The following is a 19,939-nucleotide window of genomic DNA, read 5'->3' as shown; positions in this document are numbered from 1 at the left end:
ATGTTTCTGTCTCTAATGCCATACAGAATTCACTCAGGTACAACTCAAGCAGTAATGGAATGCACCCAATAAAAACAAGCCAACATAATTAACAGGAAATAGGTGACCAGCATTGCAGCATCATGGGTAAAGCCACTGACTGCGATGCCAGCATCCCATATGGGTACCGGTTTGAATCCTGGATGCTCCACTTCTCATCCAGCTCCTTACTAATGCACCTGGGAAAGCAATGAAAGATAGCAAAGTACTTGTGTCCCCGCACCCACGGGGGAGACACAGATGAAGCTCCTGGGATCTGGATTGGGCCTGGCCCAGCCCCAGCCATTGCAGCCATTTGGGGAGTGAATCAGAGGATGGAAGATCTCTGTCTCTCTTTCTCTAACTCTGCCTGTCAGAGAAATCAATCAATCTTAAAAAAATAAATAAAAATAAAAAAAGAGGAATTAAGAGTTCCACACAGGGGCCAGTCTGTTATGTACTGGGTTGAGCTGCTGTCTATAGCACCAGCATCCCATATGGGTGCCAGTTCAAGTCTGGCTGCTCTACTTTTGATCCAGCTCCCTGCTAATGCACCTGGGAAAGCAGTGGAAGATGGACCAAGTACCTTGGCCCCTGCACCTGCGTGGGAGACCCAGAAGAAGCTCCTGGCTTCTGATTGGCCCAGCTCTGGCCACTGCAGCCATTTGGGGAGTGAACCAATGGATGAAAGTGCTCGCTCTTGGCGCTCTCTCTCTCTAACTCTGCCTTTCAAATTAATATTAAAACATATAAATAAATTTTGAAAAAGAGTTCAACACAAAGACTAGAAATATTATTGCTCTAGAAAATGGAAGAGTAAACTGGGTATAATTCAAGGTTGTTTTGTATTTACTTAATTATTTTGAAAAAGTTAAAGAGGGAGAGATGGAGACAGATCTTTGATCTATTGGTTCACTTCACAGATGGCCAAAATGGCCAGCCCTGGCACAAGCCAAAGCCAGGAGATTAATCCAGGTCTCCCATGTGGGTGGCATGGGCCAACACCTGGGTCATCTGCTTTTCCCCAGGCCATTAGCTAGGAGCTGGATAGGAAGCTTAACAGATGGAACTCAGACCATAGGGGATGCCAGCGTTGCAGGCAGTGGCTTCACTAGATATGCCACAATGCCAGCTCAACCAATTTGTACACAATGATGAATATGCCTGAATTGAGCACTCCTACAAACACTGAAGATACTGGCAGCTTCCTATCAGGGCAAGTACTATCACTCTTTCAGAGGGAATGAGTTCAAACTAGAAATGGTTCAGATTAAAAGTGTAAATGGGCTTGATAAGGGTTGTGTGTTTTGTGTTTTGAGAGAGAGCTGAGCTGATCTGAAGCCAGGAGCCTCCTCGGGGGCTCCCACGTGGGTGCAGGAGCCCAAGGACTTGGGCATCTTCCACTGCTTTCCCAGGCCATAGCAGAGAGCTGGATCGGAAGTGGAACAGCCGGGACTAGAACCAGCCAGCGCCCATATGGGATGCTGGTGCTTCAGGCCAGGGCATTAACCCACTGCACCACAGTGCTGGCCAATAAGGGTTTATATATTTATGAAAGATGTATGCAGCATAAGTTATAGAGAAAAAAAACGAATCTGTTTGCTTAAAACTCTAATTCTCTAAGAAAGGCAAACACACACCCCTCCATACTTCATCCTCCCTCACCCCCACTCACCAAAAACAACCTGGTTGTGGACAGTGGATGCTAACAGTAGGCTGATCTGACCCTCATGGCACATCACTGCTCCACGAGTGAGTGCTTTCTCTGGTCCCCAGGTTACAGTAGTGAAGTCCATTACAGTAAGTGAGTTCTTAGGAAAGGGAGTGCTTTTCTGAGTGATTTTGTATCCATCTCTTTTGAAGTCAGAACGTCTGATATTGGACACCTTTCAAATCCATTGTCAGACAACACCAGAGTTCTTCACACTAGACATTCAACGACTTTTCCAAATTATCATTTGCACAAACTCATAATACATTGTACAAAGGCAGACCTAGTACTTGTATTTATAGAACTATTTACAAAAATATCTCTAGTAGAAAATTAGAAACAAATTCATTAAGAGATCATGGATGCTGGAAAACTACTTCACTTAGGAATCAGGAGAATGTTTTATTTATTTATTTATTTATTTATTTATTTATTTTTGACAGGCAGAGTGGACAGTGAGAGAGAGAGAGAGAAAAGAGAAAGGTCTTTCTTTTCCGTTGGTTCACCCCGCAATGGCCGCTGCGGCCCACGCACTGTGGCCGGCACACTGCGCTGATCCGAAGCCAGGAGCCAGGTGCTTATCCTGGTCTCCCATGGGGTGCAGGGCCCAAGCACTTGGGCCATAGGATGTACTCTTAAAAATAGCACAAGGGTGAACATTTGAGACCCACATCCCATTTTAGCATGCCTGGTTCGAGTCCCTGCAACTCTGCTTCAGATTCAACTTCTAAAATACTAATGCACCATTTTACGCACAATACAAGAACATTTTCTAATAGGTGACTGCCAAATCTCATTACATTTAAAAGCTCTTACAAGGGCCAAAAGCATGGTTAACAAAACAGGAAAAGATTTCATTGTGATTTTAAGAGGGGAACATGGCCACAAAATGATATTTACCCCAAATCTCAACCATCCATACCAAAAAGCAGAGAAATATAAAGGAACGAAATAATACCTGTTAAGAGTGGTTGCCTCAAACAATTAACTAATTTTGCTGGAACCTTAATTAACTGCAAAACAGGTCAAAGATTTAACAGACACTTTAAGTCTATAGATAGAAAAATAAGCATATATTATATTATAAAGATATATTATATATATTATAAAGATATATAACATATTATAAAGATGTTATAAATCATTTGTCATCAGTGAGGTTTAAAACAACATATCACTCACTACACAACTATTTGAACAGGAAAGATCCAGAACTCTGACCTCACCAAGTGCTAGGGAGGAAGTGAAGCAACTCAAAGGCTCACGTATTGCTCGCAGGAATGAGAAATGTGCAGCCACTTTAGAAGGAGGTTTTGTGGTTTCTTGAAAGCTAAACCACCTCATACACTTCCACCCAGCAATCAAATTCCTTGATGATTACACAAAGGAGGTGCAAACAGGCCCATACAGAAAGCTGTCCACAAATGTTTATGGCAGCCTTATTCCTAATCGCCAAATCTTGGAAGCAACCAAGAGGTCCTGCAGTAGGTGAAACTTTGGTACATTCAGCCAAAGGAATCCTATTTGGCACAAAAAATACTGGATTATCAAGTCATGAAAACACATTGAGGAACTTAAATGCATAGTACAAAGTGAAAGAAGGTAGTGTAAAAAGTTTACCCACTGTGTGACTCCAATTATATAAGTCTAGGGAAAAAAATCAGAGTTAAGAGATTGGTGGTTGCCAGGCATTGGAGGGCAGAAGGGATGAATAAGCAGAATATGGAGGATTTTTAAGACAAGAAACTACTGTCACAGTAGATAAGTGCTCCTGAAGTTTGTCCAAACCAACAGAAAGTACAACAGCAATAGTGAATTCTAATGTGCACTATGGACTTTCCATGGTAATGATACGTTGATGCAGGTCCACTCCATGTGTGGGGGATACTGATAACATGGTAGGTTATGTGTGTGCAGGAGTACAGGGTAGATGAGAATTCATTGTACCTTCCCCACAATTTTGCTGGGAACCAAAAAATGCTCTATAAAGTAAAGCCTAGGGGAAGCATTTGGCCTAATAGCTACAAAATCCACATCCCACAACCTGGGTTAAGCCCTAGCTGCAGTCCAGATTCCAGATTCCAGCTTTCTGCTAATGTACACCCAGATTGGGTTTCATCACTGCAACTCACATCGAAGACCTGGATTCAGTTCCTGGCTCCCGGTTCCGATCTTGCCATGGCTGTTCTGGGCACATGGAGAAAGAAGCAGAGGACAGGAGCCCTGTCTGTCTCATGTGGTCCCTCTGGCTCTCAAACAATAAAATATAAACATAAATTAAAAAGTCTATTTTAAAAAGAGGTAAAATTGTGGCTGGGCTTATTTTTATTTTTTACCATACAAAGCTTCTAATGCTTTACTAATTTTCTACAATGAGTTTATTTTTATAATAAAGTTTTTTAATAACTGCTTGCTGAATACAGTCACTTAATAAAATTATCAGGAAAAATGAGTTAGAGGAATCCACAGCATTACATAGACAGGAATAACTGCTAAAAAAAAAAAAAAAACATTTTGACAAGCCATTTAACAGAGTCTGACAATTTGATTAGCAAATTTTACCAGTAAGTTAAATGTTCATTAAATAGGAATACTTTATGTACAGTACTAAAGTAAGGAAAATGGCCTAAATGATCTACTTATTGAGCTTTAAATAATTAAAGCTTCAAAAAATTGAGGCTATTTTTGAACTAGAGCTTTATTTAAAATCCTTACCCTTGAAATCTTAAGAAAATGTAAATAGCTATAGATATTGTCACTAAGCATTTAAAAATAAAGAATGATCTAAATATAGGATAGTTTTCAAAAGCTACCAAATTATGTTGTAACTGCTCATCAAGAAAGAAGTAAAATTCCACATGACCTGAACTAATGGCCACAGCTTGGAGGTACCTGGGACTACTCTTCAGACCCCAAGTTTACTGCACAATGCTGCCAGCTGGGTCACCAAATACATCCCTACCAAACCAGCCTTTGGCACTGTCCCCTTCTCTTTCTGGGTTACTGCATAGCCACTCACTGTTCCTCTGCTTTCACCATCAACACCCCTGTGCTGACCCCTAATTTAATCCCATCTCCTGCACCATCAACACCCCTGTGCTGACCCCTAATTTAATTCCATCTCCTGTCCTAGTCCCCTACTTCCATCCTGAATTCCCACACGCACCAGTGGAGCAGTCAGTCATCTTTCCAGTTCCTGTTCTGAAGGTACCCTTCTTACTCAAGTAAAAAGGAGATCCTCATGAAAGGATCCAAGGCACAGTTCCTGTCATCTATGCAGCTTTCCTTTGGCTCCACTCTAGGCCAAGGTGAAGCTCCCCCATCCCTACTCATCCTGAAACAGCAGCACCTCTAAGAGGCATCTCTGGGTCACCCAGGTTAAACTGCAGCTCATGCAACCCCACCCCTGCGCTTGCTCCTGTTGTTGTCCCAGTGCATTTAGCACCAGACAACAAACTGTTTAGTATTTATTCTCTGCCCCCATGCCCTGCCACTAAGTAAAAGCTCAATGAGAACAGGAATTTGTTTGGCTCACTGATGTTTCCCAAGCATTTAGAATTTAACTGGCACAATGAACAAGATCCATGAACATGTGTTGAATGAATTTTTACAAAAGGCCCATTCATAGATCACAAAACTAACACAGAAGCACATTACGGTAACTCTGCCTAAAATTAAGTGTTATGCTTCTCTCTCAAGACGAGTGACACTTAATGGCTGTACTGCTACAAGTGATTATGATGATTAGATACCAGAAATCTACCTTCCTTGTTAAGAATAACATGCCCTGGTATAGCTAAAAAGGATGTCTGAAAAAAATAGAAAGACATTCCTTCTCCAAAACCAAACTCTCCATACCCTTCAATTCCTCTTCCATTCACTATGCATATGCATTAAAAATCAGAATATCAATAGTAAATATGACATTAACAATAGTAAATATGACATTAACAATAGTAAATATGACATTAACAACTAAATAGTGGGTAGTGAAAACAGATAAAATAAAAATTCAAGAAGTCAAGATACTATTGGTAGTATCTACTGTGGCAGAATTTCTGTTCAAACCAACCATAATGAATACTCGGATATGCTTTTCTATAAAATTTTAAACTCTTTGAGACATGCTGGCTCCTGCCTCACCTTGCATAGTGTTCATCCCTTGCCAGCAAACAGTGGTTTGCAAAGCTACAGAGCAAAAAAATCCTCTGGTCCAAGCACATGGAAAACACTATGAGATCTACTCTGGATAAGGCAATCCCTTAAGAAAATCTGGAGGAACAAGATAATAAATGAGCCCAATTCCAGCTCTATGTCCATGGTTGTCTACCACAGATATGTTTGAACCACCAGAGAGCTTTGCTAAGTACCTGACCCTTAACCAACAGGGATTCTGATTTAATTAGTCTGAGGTAAGACCCAGACATCTAAAATTTTTTATTTTATTATTTTTGACAGGCAGAGTGGACAGCGAGAGAGAGAGACAGAGAGAAAGGTCTTCCTTTTGCGGTTGGTTCACCCCCCAATGGCCGCTGCGGCCAGCGCACGGCGCCGATCTGAAGCCAGGAGCCAGGTGCTTCTCCTGGTCTCCCATGCGGGTGCAGGGGCCCAAGCACTTGGGCCATCCTCCACTGCACTCCTGGGCCATAGCAGAGAGCTGGCCTGGAAGAGGGGCAACCGGGACAGAATCCGGTGCCCCGACCGGGACTAGAACCCGGTGTGCCGGCGCCGCTAGGTGGAGGATTAGCCTATTGAGCCACGGCGCCGGCCGTCATCTATAATTTTTAAAGCCCACCAGGTGATGTGCAGCCTGAATTGAATTCTAAACATTCTCTTCTCTAAAATGTAGATTCCAACCATTCATTTTCTATGTGTCTAGAGGGCTCTCTCTTCCTGTCATGTTGCTTTTCTTACAGAAGTCCTCCCAAGGACCCACGGCAGGAAAGCCCCAAAGTGGGGTCTGCCCTGTGATGTTAGGGAGAACTGGTGGTCAGAGAGCAAGCAGTTGGGCATGGGTGAGACCAAGAGACCACTGTTGTTACTTGAGAGGCCCTGAAGAACACCCAGCTGTTCACATCTCAGCTTTGAGTCTGTAAGACGGAGGTGTCAAAAAAGCCTCAGCGTGGTTTAAGTATTCCCCAACCCCCTAAACAACCATTATTGTGTACCAGTCCCACTTTCAGTGCTTTGAAACATTCCCTCTCAGAAGGCGTGTTTTATCACTACCCCCAATTCACAGGCAAGGGAATTGAAACATAGAAAGGTAAAACTTGGCAGAACTGGAATTTAAAACCAAGGAGCTCTGGCTCCAGGGTTAGCCCAGACACTCATCATTAATATGAGAAAAACAACACAAAAAGCCCAAACACTCTCCTGCATTTACGCTACCTGTATCCTGGGGTTCAAGTCAATCTGCAAATACCACTGTCTGAAACTGTGCTCCTAAATCCTGGTTACTTTTTAAGGCAGAGGGGTGAATGCATCTACAGCCCACAGGCACAGACACACCTCATTCCTGAGGTTGCCGTGAAACATCGAGTTTGTTACTGCTTCCGGGCTGCCATGACCTGCATTCAGTACCGCAGCTATTCCCAGAAATTACTAAAACGCAGTACATGTATGTATTGCTCAAAAGCAGAAGAATAAACTACATCTCACATTCAATGAAAGAAGTATTCACTTCCTGTGCCCATCCATAAATATATGCTAAGCACTTACTGAGAACAACTATTCCTGCCATCAAAGAAATTCAAGTCTGACATGCAGCCTAGCAGGTAGGGTGCTGGTTGGGATGCCTGTGTCCCATGTGCTGGATGCGCCACTCCAGCTTTCTGCCAACACTAGTGACTTCCCGAGAAGGCAACAGTTTGGCTCAAGTGATAGGTGCCTGCTCCTCACACAGGAGACCCGGGTACAGTTCTCAGCTCCCAGCTTCACAACTGGCTCTTGCAAGCATTTGGGGAGGGAACCAGTGAATGGGAGCGTGTTCGCTTCGTGTCCCTCTCTGCTTCTCAAGTACAAATTTTAAAAAGAACTTCCTTCAGTGAGGGAAACAGACGTGGGGCCCTGCCAGTGCATTCCAAGGCTCTTTCAAAACCAAGACTCTAGGTGTTAAGAAAGATAAAGCACAGAATGTGCTGAAGAATCAGGAGAAGACCGTCAGAATCAGAGAGAGCTAAGTAAGCTGCAATCTCGAGAAACGAGAATGTCAGAGGGGTAAGAGCAATGGTTATTTCAATACGGAGCACACTGAGATTGCGAGCCTGAGGGACAAGGAAGTCAACAGCCAGACCTCTACCTCAATCTGAAACTGCTAAGAGTGTGTGGCCATGAAAATATGCATTTTAAAAACACCAGCTTCCAGATGGCAATTTATGTGATGGACGCATCTGAGAGTGCTACATAACAATGTGAGGAATTAGACAAAGACCATAGACAGTACCCCAAGAGTGCCTGGTAAGAGAAAAAGAAGCCAGATGAGTAGGGGACACCCTGAAAGAAAGGAAGTAGAAACCTATTGCATCAAGAAAGTCAAGGGTAGAGAGATTTCCACGAGCGTCAAGAGTGTCCAATGCCATTAGGAATCAAGGGGGATTAGGGCTGAGACAGGTTCATTGATCGCAGCAACAGTGACCCTTAAGTAAGGCTGGTGAGGACAAATGCAAGGGAGCTGCTGCTGGGTGAAGTCAAGACTGAAGCAGGGTGAAGATTAAGCATCAGCAGGTCTAGAGGTGGCTGTTTAAGACTAGGGGAGATTAAGGCACACTGAAATGCACACTGGAGACAGCGAAGGAGTGACTGAACAAAGATTAACTGCAGGCTAACGTATTCAGCCAGCACTTACTAAGTACTTACTATGCATCAGAATTTGTTCTAGATATGGAAATATGACAAGGTAGGGAGAGATATGGGAATATGGTATGGCAGGGGGAAGTCATTGCATTAACAAAGGAAACAACAAACAATCGCAACAAAGAAGGCGTGGCCAGTCAGTGTGGAGTAACTAGCACTAGACCAGCCTTCCTGCAGTAAACAATGGAAAAACAAAAGAAAACAGGAGAAACAAGTGTTTTCTGTCACTACACTGGCATCCCTAAGCACCAAGCATACCATGGAAGACAGGCTACATAATTTTGTCAGATGAGGAGAAGTCAGGGGAATTTGCACGAAAAACGCAAAAAGGAAAGGGTTTTAAGGCTGAAGTTCAGAAATCTGCATATGCACCCCCTGGACTCTAAATGCCAAGCTGTATATGACTGCCATGACACTGCATGAGCAACTGCTAGAGCACACAGGGCTGGAAGGCATCAGAGCCCCATGGACAGTTCAGTCCATGCCTGTGCATTCAGCAGAAACCATGGAAGCCCACATGCTGGCATTAGAGTTAAATAAACCCAGCAAGGAAGACGACTATTCACAACACAAGAACAAAAAACCTCAAAGCCAGGCTTGATCATTGCAGGTTGATGTGTAATGTAGTTTGCTGCAAGAATATACTTTTTAAAGGAAAATGCATGCTCAACCAGGAGAAAAAGCAAACCATGTAAAGAGATGCAGCAATCAAAGAGAAAATGGAATACTCAGGGCTTCCAGTGAACTTTCACATATTAACTATGCGCACAGATAGACATTAGAGGATTTGAAGAGCCTCAAGGACAGTGGATCTACATGAAAACATACAAAATAGAACAAACACCTAGAGTTAAAAGCACCTGAAATGAAATAAAAGATTGGTGAGTTTGAAGTCAGGGGAATAGAAACGATACCAACTGAACCATGGCTGCAGTTGGTGGGGAGGAGCTGAAACAGTCTCAGTAAACAAGGCCAACAACAAGCAACACAACACACAAGTCATCAAAGGCACAGAAGGAGGTATTGAAGATACACTATTTAAAATTTGCCAAATTACTTAAAAAATAACAACTCGAATATAAATGAGGGAGGGTGGGTAGAGAGAAAATCAACAAATTTCAAACAGAATTTTTAAAAAAGACACACAATAATGAAATACCTGAAAACCAGTGATAAATAGAAATTCTTACAGAGCAGTGGGTAGGAGCCAGGGGGAAGAAAAAAATATACACAGGGAAGACACAAGAGTTACTGTTAACTTTTCATGAGAAAGAATACAAACCAGAAGCTGGTGGAAGAACATCTTCACATTCAGAATAAAAACTAAACTGTTTTTCTGGTAGTCTACATGCAATGAAAAAGTCATTCAAAATGGAACCAAACTTTTTAAAACCAAACAAAAGAGAGTTTGTGTTCAGAAGACTTCAACTTCACAAAGAAAAAAGCTAGAAAGAGAAAAATGGAAAATGTTATCAGGTGAAAACATGGTGAAAAAGATTAAAGAGCACTGTACATCGTGAATTTAGGAAAATATATAAATTTAACTGGATTTGTGCTTTTAAGCTTTTTAAAAGATAACTGAAAGCTAAAAGCAAAATTAAAAATGTAGAGATTGGGACAGTGCTGTAGCATAGCAGGTTAAGACCCCAGTCTGCAGTGCCAGCATCTCATATGTGTGCTGGTTCAAATCCCAGCTGTTCCACTTCTGATCCAGCTCTCTGCTATGGCATGGGAAAGCAGTAGAGGATGGCCCAAGTCTGTGGGCCTCTGCACCCACGTGGGAGACCCAGAAGAAGCTCCTGGCTCCTGGCTTCGGATCAGCACAGCTCCAGCCACTGCAGCCATTTGGGGAGTGAACCAGCTGATGGAAGACCTCTCTCTCTCTGCCTCTGCCTCTCTGTAGCTCTGTCTTGCAAATAAATAAATAAGCCTTTTTAAAAAATGTAGAGATTACTATATCCATATAACTATAAAACATAAGACAGTAATAGAATGAGGAGAAAGACTGAAATGAATATACACTGCTTAAAGCATCTTTTACAAAAAGATTTAAAAGCTACATAACAGTAAATTACAGATAAAAATTGTAAACTCTAGAGCAACCAGCAAAAAATTAAAAAGATGTGGTTAATAAGTGAAAACGATATAGCAGATTATACGAAAAACTCAAAATGCAAAAGAAAAATAATTTCTACTTCATTGTGATCAGGTACATACAACCTACATTTTTAAAGGAAAATTATTTTAATAGTTACATGGACTTACCATGTATAAAGACAAAAATGGGCTTTATCATTGCTTGAAATTTTATTTATTTTGGTTGTTCACTGATTGTGTGTCCCATCACAACAAACGTTGCATGAGAAAAAAACTTTTCTTGTAAAATTTTATTCTATGTTTATTACTGTAACTCCTAATGCCTAGAAAAATACAAGGCACATAGAAATAAATTAAATGAATGAATAAACCGATCTTTTTTAAAAAATGTTTTTTGCTAAGACTAATCCTTGAGAACAGATGAATGTTAAGTAACTGCTTCAATTTTATTTATTTATTTTTTTGACAGGCAGAGTTAGACAGAGAGAGAGAGAGAGAAAGGTCTTCCTTTTCCATTGGTTCACCCCCGAAGTGGCTGCTATGGCTGGCACGCTGCGCTGATCTGAAGCCAGGAGCCAGGTGCTTCCTCCTGGTCTCCCATGCGGGTGCAGGGCCCAAGCACTTGGGCCATCCTCCACTGCCTTCCCAGGCCACAGCAGAGAGCTGGACTGGAAGAGGGGCAACCAGGACAGAATCCAGCGCCCCGATCGGGACTAGAACCCGGGTGCCGACGCCACAGAAGGACCGATTAGCCTATTGAGCCGTGGCGTCGGCCTCCCATTTTATTTTTTAAAGGCAGTACAATCCACTTCCCAATCAAAATCCTATCTGGAACTGGAATCTATATAGAAGTTCAAAGGAGGCCCCTGAATACCCAAGGCAGCCCTGAAGATATCTCTATGAAATACAAAGCTCAATTCAAAAACTCTTGCTTTCTGTCATTTTACTGACCACTATGAAATACCTTGGTTTTAAAAACAGTTCCATAGAAATCTGCTCTACACGAGACACAAGGCTTGAAATGTGTATCTCGGGGCCAGTGCTGTGGCTCAGCAGGTTAACGCCCTGGCCTGAAGTGCCGGCATCCCATACGGGTGCCGGTTCTAGTCCCGGCTGCTCCTCTTACCATTCAGCTCTCTGCTGTGTCCTGGGAGGGCAGTAGAGGATGGCCCGAGTCCTTGGGCCCCTGCACCTGTGTGGGGGACCTGGAGGAGGCTCCTGGCACCTGGCTTCGGATCGGCACAGCTCCGGCCGTTGTGGCCATCTGGGGAGTGAACCATCGGATGGAAGACCTCTCTCTCTCTCTCTGCCTCTCCTCTCTCTGTGTAACTCTGACTTTCGAATAAACAAATAAATCGTTAAAAAAAAAAAAATAAAAATAAAAACAGTTCCATTAAGTTGTCACATACCATGACATTTACCCATTGAAGTGTTCAAATCAACAGACTGTCAAATTCAAAAGCTGTCACTAACACAATTTTAGAAAATTACACCAACCCAAAGAAAAACTTCATATCCATTACCAGTTAATCCCCATTTCCAACCCCAGCTCCAGTCCTATGCAACTATTCATCTACTTTCTCTTCATATAAATTTGAAGAATTTTTCTTATACAAGGAATCATACAATACATGATTTTTGTGTCTGGCCTCTTTTAATTGGCATAATGTGTTCAACATTCTCCCATGTGATAGCATGTATAAGTATTTTGTCCACTTTTGTTGCCAAGCAGTATTCAAGTATATGGATATATCATATTTTATTTATCCATTCATCAATAGACATTTGGGTTACTTGTACTTTTTGATGAATAATACTGCTAGAAACATCTGTGTACCAGCTTTTACATAGCAATGCTTTCATATTTCTTGGGACATATGGTAACTGTATCTTTAATATTTAAAGGAACTACCAAACTGTTTTCCAAAGTACTTGTACTTAATTCCCATAAGCAAAGCTTGAGTTTTTTTTTTTTTAATTTCTTTGTTGACTATGTTTTTAATGTAATATCTAAGAAACCATTACCTAACCAAGGATCAGGAAAACTTACTTTGCTACTTGCCTCTAAGAGTTTATAGCTCTAGCTATAATGTGATTTGAGTTAATTTTTGTGCTTGGTGCGAGGCAGAGGTCTAAACATTCTTTGAATATATAGTTGCTCAAACAAAAAAACATTAACATGTCTTTTATTTCCTGATTTCACAGTCCTAGTACACTTGTTGAAAATCTGTTGACTGTGAAAGTACATTTCTGGACTCTCAATTCTATTCCACTGATGTGTAGACCTTTATGCTAACGCCTGTTGTCTCCATCACTGTAGTTCTGGAGTATCATTAAAATTGCTAAGTGTCAGTCCTCCCATTCTGACCTTCTTTTTCATTGTAGTTTGGTAACTCTGGCTCCCTAATACTACTGTGTGATTTTAGGATCAGCTTGTGAAAATCTACAATGACAACAACAACAAAAATCCAGCAAGATCTTTGATAAAGTGTGCTTAATCTGTAGATTAATGTGGGGCTTAATACAGTTTTAACAATATGAAACCTTCTGATCTATAAACATGTCACATCTTTCCATGGATTTAGATCTCTCATTTTTTCAAAAAACATTTTGTTGTTTTCAATACTACTCTTGTGCGCTTTATTTAAAAAATTGTTTTAAAGTATGTTTTAATGCTATTGTGAATACAGCTGATTTTTTAAAAAGATTTATTTATTTGAAAAGTAGAATCAGAGTCAGAGTTAGAGAAAGACAGAGAGACAGAGAAGAACCTTCCATATGCTGGTCCACTCCCCGAATGACCACTATGGCCAGGGATGGGCAGGTCAAAGCTAGGAGCCTGGAACTCAATCAGTCTCCCATGTGAGTGGCAGGAACCTAAGCATTTGGGTCATCTTTCGCTGTTTTCCCAGGCACATTAGCAGATAGCTGCATCAGAAGTTCTGGTACTCGGATTCCAATCCAGCTCCCTGCTAATGTGCCTGGGAAAGCAGCGGAGGATGGCCCAGCTCTTGGGCTCCTGGCTCTTGGCTTAAAAATTTGCTCTGTGGGCCAACGCCGTGGTAAAGTAGGTAAAGCATCCCTCCGGCAGCGCCAGCATCCCTCATGGGTGCGGTTCGTGCCCCCGATGCTACTCTTCCAATCTAGCTTTCTGCTTATAGCCTGGAAAAGCAGCAGAAGATAGCCTCACTTCTTGGGCCCCTGAAACCATGTAGGGGACCTCAAAGAAGCTCCTGGCTCCAGCTTTTGAATCGGTTCGCCTCTGGCCATTGCAACCATTTGGGGAGTGAACCATTGGACGGAAAACCTCTCTCTCTGTAACTCTACCTCGCAAATAAATAAATAAATCTTTAAAAAAGTTGCTCTATCTCCCACTGCTTTTCAGAGAGAAGGTGGATAAAAAGGTGCTGTGCGCTCTAAATCCATTTGACAAAAAGGACTAAGATAATCTAAGATCAGGAGCAGTAGTAAGCAGCCTTTGAACCACAAAATAGAATAAAAACTATGTTGCTTAGCACACCAAGTGTTGGTCCACTACTACTCAAAAGCAAAGCATTTCATCCTTGTAATTATGCTCACACGACACGCACTTATATACCCTAATGGTTGCGAAATTTTCTTCAGAATACTCAAGACTTTAATTTTTAAAGAAGAGAAAATGCCAGCTTTGATAAAATGAACATGCCTGCACTCGAAGGGAAAATTAAACCTTTAGGAAAAAAGCAATGAAACCACCAGATTGTGAAAAGGGTATTTTATCCACCAGGAAGTTTCTGAAAGCTGTTTTCTGTCATAAACAAACAAGGTGCCCAAACTCAGGACTGAACAACACATTCTACCAGTGCCACACAGCCACGATACTAAATTATTGTTCTTGCCAAGGCTTCAAATAGAGGGTACATTTCTAATTATGCTGGGTAAGCTCCAACTCCCTCAGTTTTGAGCAAGCAGAAAATTGTAGTCTAATGCTGCAAACTTCTATCAAGTTCCTAGTACCACGGGTTCAGTAAGTTATAACACACGTAAGATGGTGAATTTACTGATGACCAAAGATTGCCAAAATGACTTTTCACATACATTTCCTCAGGTTTTTAAACAAAAGGCATTTTAAAGTTGCTATAGCAATATAAAGGGAAAGTAAAGAATGACCAATCACACTGCCTCTGTTAAGGTCAGAGATGCTCTGTCTCATCTGCATTCCTTGTAGGCTGAGTCCTATTAGTGAGTCTCAAACTGAATTCTGCAGAACGGCATAGTTTCTAACTTCACAAGGCTGTAGTGATTGTATCTGGTGCCCAACACAGACAACCTAGTGCTGTGCTGCTCAAAAAATCCCAGCAAACCTTGTGGTCACTTCAATTCTAGAAGTCTCTTCTGCCTTCTCATTAACTGCTACTTATATTCCTCTGTTTTTCTTATGACTTTCCCACGTGGAGCATTCTCTAAAATACCTTCAGGCCAGACTTCAGCCCCTGGATCCTCAAAAGTGCAATAATGTACAGTTTGCAGGGCACTGTTAAGAGGTCAGGGAGAAGTCCCCTGGTGTTAATAGCTTCAGTAATATTGTTTTCTCCTTTAGACCACATCATTAAGGTGCTTTCATTATCCATAAAGCAATTCTTTATGTCACAGCAAATGAGATCCGGCACTAATTCAAATAGGCTAATTTCAACCTAACAAAATAATTTATTCCTAATAACTAAAGGACCAAGACAATGACCAAAATTTGTAAAGACTTGTTATGATACATGAGGGATCTTCAAACATTATATAAAAATACGTATTACAAAAAATATGCATGGGCTTAAAAAATTTTACACTAAAATAAAGGTATCTTTTGATTCCATTTCCCATTAACTTTCTGAACTATTCTGATGAAGAAGAGAAAAAGCACAGTTTTAAAAATGAATCCTACCAGAGCAAAGGATGATGCTACATGATAATTTACAAGGGAGAAGCCAGCAGAGAAGAAGCAAGAAGCCTAACGCAAAAAAAATGCTGCCCTTCCTGAATTGCAAGGTGACTTGAAGCAGAGGAATGAGATTTCCTTTCCAAGTTAGAACAAATGCACACATTAGCATTAAGTTCTTTTTTAAAAAAGATTTATTTTACTTATTTGAAAGAGTTAGAGAGACAGAGACAGACAGAGACAGAGAGGTCTTCCAACAGCTTGTTCACTCCCCAAATGACTGCCAATGGCCAGTGTTGAGCTGATCCAAAGCCAGGAGCCAGAATTTTCTTCTAGGTCTCCCACACGGGTGCAGGACCCCAAAGACTCAGGTCATCTTCTACTGCTTTCCCAGGGCTTAGCAGAGAGCTGGCTCAGAAGTGGAGCAGCCGGGACATGAACCAGCACCCATATGGGATGCCAGTACTGCAGGCCAACACTTTATCCTGCTGTGCCACAGCGCCAGCCCCAGCATCAAGTTCTGATAGGACCATCTCCTCGTCCTGAGGCTCTGCTCCATACTACTGGAAAGACACAGTTTTACCTTCTAAGCTACACACAGATTCAGTGACAGCCTCCAGAGCACCATGGCTTGCTGTGCCACCCTGGCATCCCAGGAAGATCCCACAGTCCCAGCAGGAAGCACTCAGCTCCACCATGAGGCGGCACTCAAAAGTCTTCACCATGGGTGTCTGCAATCACAGTTGGATATCCAAGTGGTCACACAGATCCGAGGAACTCCGTTACATGTTTTCTGGCATCTGGAAACTCAGAAGTCAACTCAGTACATTTCCAGAGGCCAGAGCCTCTACACCTAGGACCAAGCAGCTCAGAACATGTCCTGGGGTGGGGGCAGTGAACTTCCCAAGGCAGGAAGTGTTCAAGTTGCACATAAAGTCCTGACCTCTGGTCCAAGATCCATTTGTGGGGATCTTGAGGTGACCTTAGTTATAAGGGGGCTGCTTGGATGCAACATTTCTATCAGGGGCCTTGTCTGGACCTTGATTGCCAGGCTCAGAGCAGGAATAGAGCAGGGACAGACTGTCCCATGAGTCATTTGCGAGCACAGTTCTCAAAGTGTGGTACCATAGAAACACTAAGCGGAGCTGTGGGGACCCAGTACTGCTCAGAGAACTTGCAGGAGGTCTCTGCCACACAGCAGCATTCCAGTTCCTCTCAGTGCTCTAGGTCAGGGGTGAGGAGCCTTACTCTAGAAAAAGATACCAGTCCTAGCTAGACAAGACAAGAGGTCTCTAAGAAAATCGAGGAGCGTGATCACGAGACAGTATGACTAACTAGTCCACACAATCCTCAGGGAGCTGATTTAATAAGACATAAGTCTGCCCAGGTGCCCTGGAGTGTCACAGGATTAGACCTGGACTGGTTAAAGCCAATGGGTTATATTCAGCAGCCAGGGCCAACCTCATGGGCGTGCAGCCTACATGGTCACACAGAAACAGTCACACGGCTCGCTCTCTGAAGGGCCTGCACTGGGTTTAAACCTCTGCTGGTGGTGTCTTAAAAATCCTCAAAACTCTGTCTTTGAACTTGTGTTTTGTAAGCCAGTCAAAAGAGCATGAGTCTGAGCCAAGGAGGTAGGTGGAAGAAAGGAAAGAGCTTTATGTTTTAGTATCTTTAGTGGCCCTTTACCCCTGCCTTTGGAACAAGGTCCTCACAAAATTGTGCAGCAGGCCCAGTTAGCAGTGGTGAGGTAAACCCCTCCCAAGTAGCCAGCCACACTTTGAAGGAGGGAACTGAAGACTAATCAGGGATGGGCTTTTGGTATAGCGACTAAGCCTCTACTGTAATCCCCACAGCTCATGTTAGAGTGCCCAGGATCAAGTCCTGGCTGAAGTCCTGAATCCAGCTTCCTACTATTCCAACCTGGGAGGCAGCAGGTGATGGCTCAAGTACTTACATCCCTGCCACTCACATGGGAGACTTGGATTGAGTTCCCAGACCCTGGCTTCACATACCTTTCCAGCTGTTGAGGGCATTAGGGAAGTAAACTAACGCATGAAATATTTCTTTCTTCCTTTGAAATAAATAATAAATAAATTTTAAAAAGACTAATCACCAGGGACCTTGAGGACTCCTCAAACCCTCTGGTCCTAACCCTACCAGCAAATCTCCTTTCATACCTCAAGGTCCCTCTTAAAAGTCAGTTCCAGTCCCAGGGTGGCAAGGTACCCTCCTCAGACCCCCCCGCCCCCCGCCAACAGCTCAAGACTCCCCACTGGTGTGAACCAGGACACAAGACCTATGTTAACAAATCACAGCATGAGGCCACAGCATTAGCAAGAAGGGTCCTTAGTGACACAGCTCAAGTCCCTGTAGTTATTTATGCTCCACACACAGACAAGCCCAAAGACTAGGACCACTGGTTTTCTCTGGCTACCACCTCTCTGATACCCCAACTCTGGAACCGATGGAAGCTGAGGTTCCAACCCCAGGAGGGACACAGCTCTGGGGCAAGCAAAGCAGGATTTAAACTGGAACTTCACTGATCTTGATATATGGCCTAGGGCAGGTTCCCACTTCCTTTAACTAATATTTAAAAGGCTATCAGAAGTGCCTCCCTCACAGACCTTTGAAGAGAATTAGACAGGACAATGTGGTATAATTCAAAAAAACAAAAACAAACAAACAAAAAAACCTCTTGCTTCCCCTCCTTGTGTTGTTATTTAGAAATGAGACAACGGTACCTTAAGAAGCCTGACAACTGAAAGTGCTTCATTAATGCTGATTCTGTTAAACATCCTTTCTTGTCCCTCCGACCTTTATTCTTGTGACCAGAGCCTTCATTAACCATCACTTCCTGTCCCAAGACGCAGCAGTGAGGGCACTGTTAGTTCTGCATATATCAAATACCAACTGTGACCAGGGACTACAGGAATGAAAGCAGAGAGATAAAGTCCTGCCCTGGACAAGCTCACAGTCTTGCATGAAATAGGTACACAGCAAATAAATGGTGATTAAATGGGTAAGTACTTTACATATATAAAGAGTGTGTAACAGAAATATTTCTGTAATGAAATACATCCAAAAGCTCTGGATACTTACCTCTGTCAGGGGAAGGAGAGAAAAGTATCACAGAAAAGGAAGACACCCATACGGGATGCTGGTACAGCTGGCAGTGGCTTCACTGACTATGCCATGGCTCTGCCCGCCCCACACCCCCAAACCCCCAACAACCCAGGCTGTTCCCACTTGTGATCAAGCTGTCTGTGTGCAGTCTGTGAAAATTCACCAGATTCTGTGCAAATTAATTCGAGCGCCCCATGCCCGTTTTCCTGCACACACACCTTACACTTCCGAACAACCTGGAGAAGAGAGGCCGTGAGTCAAGGTCCTCTTCTCAAGGACGCGACCAAGGCTACTGCTGGCCAGGGACAGAAAACACCCAAGACGCAACCGAGGCCATGGGAAAAGTTCTTCCTCTCCCAAACCCTGCCACCACCCACACCCACCAGGACTCCTGTCACTCTCCACCTCCCTTTCCTCTCCTCCACGCGGGTTTCTGCCCCTCCCTTCCTCACCTCCACACCTACACATCACCTTTTCATTCTCCTCCCTTCCTCTCTCCTCCCGCGTCCCCCTTGAGCCCCTCCCTCCTCCACTTTCTATCCCAACTACCCCTCAAACACACACACCCTCCCCGCTCTCTGCACCTCGGGCCCCACCCACCCAGTGACAGGAAGGCCACCACGGCCAACCATCCACAGAAAGAGCTGAGTGGATATGAAACCAGGAGCCAGGAGCTTCCTCCAGGACTCCCACACAGGTCCAGGGGCCCAAGGACTTGGGCCCTCTTCAACTGCTTTGCCTGGCCACAGTAGAGAGCTGGAACGGAAGTGGAGCTGCTGGGACTCGAACCAACACACATATGGAATGCTGGTACTGCAGGCGGCGGCTTCACCCGCTATGCCATGGCTCCGACCGCCGCCCCACCCAGGCTTTTCCCACTTGTGATCCCGCTGTCTCCTCAAACGCCTAGGAAAGCAGAGGAAGTGGCCCAAGGACTTGGGCCCCCGAACCCACACCGGAGTACTGGATACAGTACCTGGCTTGGGCTCCGGCCTGGTCAAGCACCGGCCATTGTAGCCACCTGGCACCTGGGCGGGGTGAGCCCACACACTGAAGATCTCTCCCTCACCGCCTCATCTATAACTCTGCCCTTCAAACCAGTCTTTAAATAGAAAAAAGTCGCGTACTTACTATGAGGTGTCAGAATCTTGGGGCAGGCTGGAACAGAGCAAAGAGGGATTCTTGGGGTTTCTCTAAGCTTCTGCTTTCTCCTCCCTGTGTGCAGT

General features: G+C 43.4%; 1 long non-coding RNA gene across 29 annotated transcripts in view; it reads right to left on the bottom strand.

Annotated features, from left to right (window-relative positions):
• Positions 1-19,939, bottom strand: part of LOC103346136 (uncharacterized) — a 331,605-nt gene that overhangs the window by 222,905 nt on the left and 88,761 nt on the right. For 17 of the 29 annotated variants that reach the window (XR_011381021.1, XR_011381020.1, XR_011381022.1 and 14 more), the window contains exon 4: positions 1-19,939. This exon is cut by the window's left edge and continues 18,566 nt beyond it. This is a non-coding gene — a long non-coding RNA (uncharacterized lncRNA). The other 12 variants (XR_011381019.1, XR_011381017.1, XR_011381018.1 and 9 more) reach the window with 1 other exon arrangement.

The sequence above is a fragment of the Oryctolagus cuniculus genome, chromosome 12, assembly GCF_964237555.1.
Source record: "Oryctolagus cuniculus chromosome 12, mOryCun1.1, whole genome shotgun sequence".
NCBI classification, from domain to species: domain Eukaryota; kingdom Metazoa; phylum Chordata; class Mammalia; order Lagomorpha; family Leporidae; genus Oryctolagus; species Oryctolagus cuniculus.
The sequence above is the reverse complement of the archived record's forward strand: the minus strand, read 5'-3'. Positions and strand labels throughout refer to the sequence as shown.